An 8,019-nucleotide genomic window follows, 5' to 3' on the forward strand; every position below is an offset into this window, starting at 1 on the left:
AAAGCACAGGAAAAGGTCAGTTTTCATTCCAATCTCAAACAAAGTCAATGCCAAAGAATGCTCAAACTACCACACAATTGCACTCATCTCACATGCTAGTAAAGTAACACTCAAAGTTCTCCAAGCCAGGCTTCAGCAATACGTGAACCGTGAACTTCCAGATGTTCAAGCTGGTTTTAGAAAATGCAGAGGAACCAGAGTTCCAATTGTCAGCGTCCGCTGGATCATGGAAAAAGCAAGAGAGGTCCAGAAAAACATCTCTTTCTGAATGATTGACTATGCCAAAGCCTTTGACTGTGTGGATCACAATCAACTGTGGAAAATTCTGAAAGAGATGGGAATACCACACCACCTGACCTGCCTCTTGAGAAACCTGTATGCAGGTCAGGAAGCAACAGTTAGAACTGGACATGGAACAACAGACTGTTTCCAAATAGGAAAAGGAGTACGTCAAGGCTGTAAATTGTCACCCTGCTTATTTAACTTATATGAAGAGTACATCATGAGAAACGCTGGACTGGAAGAAACACAAGCTGGAATCAAGATTGCTGAGAGAAATATCAATAGCCTCAGATATGCAGATGACACCAACCTTATGTCAGAAAGTCAAGAGGAACTAAAAAGTTTCTTGATGAAAGTTAAAAAGGAGAGTGAAAAATTTGGCTTAAAGCTCAACATTCAGAAAATGAAGATCATGGCATCCGGTCCCATCACTTCATGGCAAATAGATGGGGAAACAGTGGAAACAGTGTCAGACTTTATTTTGGGGGGCTCCAAAATCACTGCAGATGGTGACTGCAGCCATGAAATTAAAAGACACTTACTCCTTGGAAGGAAAGCTATGATCAACCTAGATAGCATATTCAAAAGCAGAGACATTACTTTGCCGGCTAAGATCCATCTAGTCAAGGCTATGGTTTTTCCTGTGGTCATGTATGGATGTGACAGTTGGACTGTGAAGAAGGCTGAATGCCGAACAATTGATGCTTTTGAACTGTGGTGTTGGAGAAGACTCTTGTGAGTCCCTTGGACTGCAAGGAGTTCCAACCAGTCCATTCTGAAGGAGATCAACCCTGGGATTTCTTTGGAAGGAATGATGTTAAAGCTGAAACTCCATTACTCTGGCCACCTCATGCGAAGAGTTGACTCATTGGCAAAGACTCTGATGCTGGGAGGGATTGGGGGCAGGAGGAGAAGGGGCCGATAGAGGATGAGATGGCTGGATGGCATCACGGACTCGATGGACGCGAATCTGAGTGAACTCCAGGAGTTGGTGATGGACAGGGAAGCCTGGCGTGTTGCGATTCATGGGGTTTCAAGGAGTCGGAGATGACTGAGCGACTGGGCTGAACTGAACTGAACTGAATGCTGTTGTCAAAGTATAAAAGAGAACTTGAAGCTTGAAATAAACATGTAGCCCCGTACTATGAGTCAGAAACTACATCATCATCGCTGACACCATCCATCTCTTCAGGTTGAATCCCTGGCTGCTGGAGCTGGTCTCTGGCAAGTGGCACCCAAACAGAGACATTACTTAATTTCTGCTGTACATCAAATTCATTCATATATGTATATATTCTTTTTCATATTCTTTTTTATTATGGTTTATCACAGAATATTGAATATAGTTCTGTGTGCTATACAACAGGACATTTTTTATTTATCCAGTCTATCTATGATAGTTTGTATCTGCTAATCTCTAACTCCAAATCCTTCCTTCCCCCTTCCCCATTCCTTAGCAACCACAAGTCTGTTCTCTATATCTCTGAATCTATTTCTGTTTCATAGATATGTTCATTTATGTTGCATTTGAGAATCCACAAAAATGTTACATCATATTTATGTTTCTTTGTTTGACTTATTTCATTTAGTATGATAATCTCATCAGTCTATTCATGTTGCTGCAAATGACATTCTTTCATTCTTTTTTATGGCTGAGTAGTATTCCATTGTATATATGTACCACCTCTTCTTTATCTGTTCATCAGTTAATGAACATTTAGATTGTTTCCATATCTTGGTTATTGTGAATAGTGCTGCTAAGATATGTTCTTAATGGTGAGTGTATCTTTTCAAATTATATTTTTGTCTGGATATATGCCCAGAAATAGGATTGCTGGATCATATGGCAACTCAATGTTTAGATTTTTTGAGGACCTGCCATACTTTTTTCCCATAGTGACTACACCAATTTGCATTCCCACCTTGGTGATTCTCTTTTATATAAGTAGCAATTATGGTTGGCCTTCCAGAATATATTCTCTAGAAGTTTTCAAAGTTTTAAGTAACTACTCCTTTTGGCAAACATAGAACCCAAAAAGTACTTACTGGGTTATTGATGAAAAGTGATGATACTAAATATCAAGGGAAAGATGAATTATAGCTTCAACACATATAATGTGATTCTTAAGTGTAAGTGTGCATGATACTTTCTGCATGAATGATTTAATTTTATAAAGTCACTTAATACAATTGGTAGAGATCAATAAAAGCATGGCAATATTTAAGAAAATTAGAGATACCAAGGGAACATTTCATGCAAAGATGGGCTTGATAAAGGACAGAAATAGTCTGGACCTAACAGAAGCAGAAGATATTAAGAAGAGGTGGCAAGAATACACAGAAGAACTGTACAAAAAACATCTTCATGACCCAGATAATCTTGATGATGTGATCACTAATCTAGAGCCAGACATCTTGGAATGTGAAGTCAAGTTGGCCTTAGAAAGCATCACTACGAACAAAGCTAGGGGAGGTGATGGAATTCCAGTTGATCTGATTCAAATCCTGAAAGATGATGCTGTGAAAGGGCTGTACTCAGTATGCCAGCAAATTTGGAAAACTCAGCAGTGGCCACAGGACTGGAAAAGGTCAGTGTTCATTCCAATTCCAAAGAAAGGCAATACCAAAGAATGCTCAAACTACCGCACAATTGCACTCATCTCACACGTTATTAAGTAATGCACAAAATTCTCCAAGCCAGACTTCAGCAATACATGACCCGTGAACTCCCTGATGTTCAAGCTGGTTTTAGAAAATGCAGAGGAACCAGAGATCAAATTGTCAACATCCGCTGGATCATGAAAAAAGCAAGAGAGTTCCAGAAAAACATCTATTTCTTCTTGATTGACTATGCCAAAGCCTTTGACTGTGTGGATCACAATAAACTGTGGAAAATTCTTCAAGAGATGGGAATACCAGATCACCTGACCTGCCTCTTGAGAAATCTGTATGCAGGCCAGGAAGCAACAGCTAGAACTGGACAGGGAACAACAGACTGGTTCCAAATAGGAAAAGGAGTATGTCAAGGCTGCATATTCACCCTGCTTATTTAATTTCTATGCAGAGTACATCAAGAAAAAGGCTGGACTGGAAGAAACACAAGCTGGAATCAAGATTGCCGGGAGAAATATCAATAACCTCAGATATGTAGATGACACCACCCTTAGGGCAGAAAGTGAAGAGGAACTAAAAAGCCTCTTGATGAAAGTTAAAGAGGAGAGCGAAAATGTTGGCTTAAAGCTCAACATTCAGAAAACAAAAATCATGACATCCGGTCCCATCACTTCATGGGAAATAGATGGGGAAACAGTGGAAACAGTGTCAGACTTTATTTTGGGGGGCTCCAAAATCACTGAAGATGGTGACTGCAGCTATTAAATTAAAATACACTTAGTCCTTGGAAGAAAAGTTATGACCAACCTAGACAGCATATTCAAAAGCAGAGACATTACTTTGCCGACTAAGGCCCGTCTAGTCAAAGCTATGGTTTTTCCTGTGGTCATGTATGGATGTGAGAGTTGGACTGTGAAGAAAGCTCAGTGCCAAAGAATTGATGCTTTTGAACTGTGGTGTTGGAGAAGACTCTTGAGAGTCCCTTGGACTGCAAGGAGATCCAACCAGTCCATTGTGAAGGAGATCAACCCTGGGATTTCTTTGGAAGGAATGATGCTAAAGCTGAAGCTCCAGTACTTTGGCCACCTCATGCGAAGAGTTGACTCATTGGAAAAGACTCTGATGCTGGGAGGGATTGGGGGCAGGAAAAGTAGGGGACGACAGAGGATGAGATGGCTGGATGGCATCACGGACTCGATGGACGTGAATCTGAGTGAACTCCGGGAGATGGTGATGGACAGGGAGGCCTGGCGTTTTGTGATTCATGGGGTCGCAAAGAGTCGGTCACGGCTGAGCGACTGAACTGAACTCAGTCAAAAGAAATAAATGAAATGTTCAGTCATTATTGCCTGCCAGAAATGCAACCATCCGCTGCCCTTTTATGCTGTTCATGATTAGAATACTTGTTTGAATTTTTTCTACATATTTCTTAATTTTTAAATAGAAATATGCCTTTTCTTTTTGATGAAATTCATTCCCTAGGAATGAAAATATGAAAAAAAATGAGTTAAAATATGAATATGATAACTTCTTTCTGTAATTATAAACCATGATGGAGATGACTGTTTTCATGGTATATAGTCACGTGGTACTACACAATTAACTTTTAGTGACTCAACATGGTTTTGTGTATAGTGATACCCATTGATTCAGTTACTAAGGGAGGAGAAGAAAACAGAGACTTTTTTAAATTTTTTGAAGAACTTCCATACTGTTTTCCATAAGGGTTGGACCAATTTACATTCCCACCAATGAAGTATAAGGGTTCCCTTTTCACCACATCCTCGATAACACCTTTTGTCTTGTCTGCTTCATAACAGCCATTCTAACAGGTGTGAGATGACATCCCACTATGGTTTTGATTTGCATTTTCTCAATGATTAGCGTCTTTTCATGTTCCTTTTGGCCATTTTGATGTCCCTCTTTGGAAAAAGAACTATTTTGTTCTTCTGACCATTTTAATTGGATTGCTTGCATTTTTATTAAGTTGTTTGGGTTCATTCTATATTTTTGAATATTAACTCCTTATCTGAGATATGGATTTTTTTTTTTACCATTCTGTAGATTATCTTTTCATTGTGTTGTTTCTTTTGCTGTGCAGAAGTTTTTGAATAGTCCCACTTGTTGATTTTGCCATTTCTTGATATGGAATAATTAAAATAATACTTATGTGATTTTCACATAAGGTTTTGTTTGCCAAGAATAAAAACCAAACAAACCATTTTCAGTTTATGAAAGCTGAGATATATAGAATTTGACTAGAATGGATTTGAAGCAGTGGTCAATGGTTTCATGTGTGAATGTATAATCAATTTCAAATTTTTAATTAAAAAACTCTTATGCTAGAAGAAGCCTACTGGAAACCCTCTGTATATTAGCTGTGTTAAGCCTGTTTAGTTTCAGAGATAAAAGGGTTTTATTTGCTTGTTTGTTTTAAGGAAGGTGTTACCTTAGGTTCTAAGCAGGAACTGTGGAACATTGTGACATGCCTTATAAGAAAAAAAAAATTAAAATAGGAATTGGGCTTAGGAGTAACAAGACTAGGAATGGGCTTTAAGGGGGGGGGGGTTACTGTCCTCAAATAAATAATCCACCCTTAAGATACCTTTAGACTAGCGCCATGGTGGCTCAGACAGTAAAGTGTCTGCCTGCAATATGGGAGACCCGGGTTCAATCCCTGGGTTGGGAAGCTCCCCTGGAGAAGGAAATGGCAATCCACTCCAGTACTCTTGCTTGGAAAATCCCATGGATGGAGGAGCCTGGTAGTCTATGGTCCATGGGGTCGCTAAGGGGTCACAGAGTCGGACACGACTAAGGGAGTTCACTTTCACTTTCACTTTTCACCCTTAAGATATCCCTAGAGTCTACCACACTGAAGGCTTTAGCTATTTTCTTTTATTTTATTTTATTTTTTGGACTCAGAACAAGTTTATTTTGTGATTAAACATCTCATGCAGTCATGCAGGATCACTAGCTATAACTGTTACTTCCGAGTCTACCGGCCACCAGGCAAAACAAAAGCAAATTTAGAGCCAGACCAAACAGAAAAGACATTCAAGATTATCAAGAGCTCTTCAACTGAGCTGAAAAATAATTTTCCAAAAGAAATATTCCCACAGATTAAAAAAAAACACACACATAATATTTACAAAAAATATTTAATTAAAAATATCTTATAATTACAGTAGTCTATTAAAGCATATACTTTCTCACACTTATAGAGCATCTCTATATATACATGGTATGAAATGTCACTCAGTTATCTATACAATATGTAACATTCTTGCAGGGAACACAAAGTTCCCTGCCTCCGTATAAACATCTATTTTAAACAATAGATGTCAGAAAAAAAGAAAAATATCTACAATGCTCTGGTATATTAGTAAAGCTTCAAAACAAAAATTGAGCTCCTTGGTCACAAAGTCGGTTTCTAACAGTCGGATTTACTCTTGATTGTTCTATTTATCAGTCCTGTCACACTTAAGCTTAAAAGTTTAACTGCACCTCCAAAAAACACAAAAAATGTACAATTCACAGTGGTTATAAATGGGACAAAAGAGAATACGTATGTAGAATGTTTATGAACGTGCAAAAAAAAATTCAACAAAGATGAAAAGTTTTATTTTTCTTCCCTGTCTCTTGGAATGACGAATGAAACGTTTCTAAGATTTGCTGATCTTTTTGTTACATTTTTCCTTCCTCCGGTTGGCTTTTTCTCTAACTTCTGCTCTCTCCCCCTCCCTCTCTAGGGCTCCTGGCTCGGGCTCAGGCGGCCGCACACCTGGGACGCGCGGCTCAGCGGCAGAGAATGCTGTCGCCCTGCTTGTTCACCGCGCCGGCCGGGTCGGTGTTGAGCGCGGTGAGCGGGGTCCGCGGCGGCGCGGCCGGGCAGGTCCCGGCCGGGAGGTGCGGCGGCGCGGGCGGCGGCGGCTGCCTCAGCAGAGCCGGGTGCGTCTCCAGCGCCAGCTGCAGAACCAGGATGTAGTCGATAACGTGCCGCAGGAGCTCTACTTTGCTGACTTTCTTGTTGGGCGGGATGGTGGGCACTAGCCTCCGCAGGCGGCTGTAGCAGTCGTTCATATCGCACTGCAGGCACAGAGCCGGCTCGTCGGCGGCCGCCTCGGCCGCCTTGCAGCGCGCGGCCGCCGCCGCCGCCGCCGCGGCCGCCGAACCGCCCAGGCTGTGGCCGTGCTCGGCCAGGCAGCGCAGCGCCAGCTCGCCGCCGCCGCCGCCGCAGCCCGACGGCGCCTTGCGGCCCGAGGGGCGCACCGGGCTCACCGCCTTCATCGCGCGCGCACTGCGCCCTGCGCCCTGCGCGAGCGGACCCGCTTGGGCGAGCGAGCGAGGCAGGCAAGCTCCGGCCCCCTCCCCTTGTTGGCGGCCGGCTCCGCTCCCCTCTCCTTCGCGCCCCGCGCTCCTGCTCTGCGCTCGGGGCACCGGAAAGCTCCAGGCGATCGCGCGCCCCACAATTGACCGGAGAATCTCTCTGGGCGACAGCGGGCGACACTCGGCCGGGACCAAAAGGCAAGGAAAAAAAAAAAAAAATCAAAGGCACCGGAAAGAAAGCAGCCCACCGGGCGCCCGAGTCACTCCCTTCGGACCTCCGACTACAGCCAGCCCGCCGCCGCCGCCGCCGCGCTCCCCCAGGCCCGAGGTGTCCCCAGCTCCTATCTCAGACTCACAACCGCACCTCCTCTCCGCTCCCGGCTTTAGCTTTTAAAGCAGTTATTCCATCAGAGGGATCATGACTTAATTTGCTTCCAATAAATTCCTAGCTAAATCGATAGAAACATCATCTAACATAGGAACTTGAAATGTGTAGAAAGAGAGAGGATGCAATAAATACTGGTAATGGGGAAGTGAGAGGGTGCCAGGCTGGCCCTTTCACACTTTTCTAGAATTAACTACGCATGTGCATGAATAACTCAGTGTACGTAGGATAGAGAGCTTTGTGGCCTCCTTACATATGGAAGTCCTCTTGGTGACCTAAGGTATCATCTCCATGTCACCTCAACTTGCAGTATGATAAAAAAAAATAAAGTATCCTGCTAAAAATTTTATTTAACTAGCTTCAATTCACAATAGTGTTAAGTTTAGCAGATCCTTGTGACACCTGCTCTGCCT

General features: G+C 42.6%; 1 pseudogene; it reads right to left on the minus strand.

Moving 5' to 3' along the window:
- Positions 1 to 6,037: 6,037 nt before the first annotated feature.
- Positions 6,038 to 7,199, minus strand: LOC138930061 (DNA-binding protein inhibitor ID-4 pseudogene; annotated as a pseudogene).
- Between the last annotated feature and the right edge of the window lie 820 nt (positions 7,200 to 8,019).

Source organism: Ovis canadensis, chromosome X, assembly GCF_042477335.2.
Source record: "Ovis canadensis isolate MfBH-ARS-UI-01 breed Bighorn chromosome X, ARS-UI_OviCan_v2, whole genome shotgun sequence".
NCBI lineage: Eukaryota > Metazoa > Chordata > Mammalia > Artiodactyla > Bovidae > Ovis > Ovis canadensis.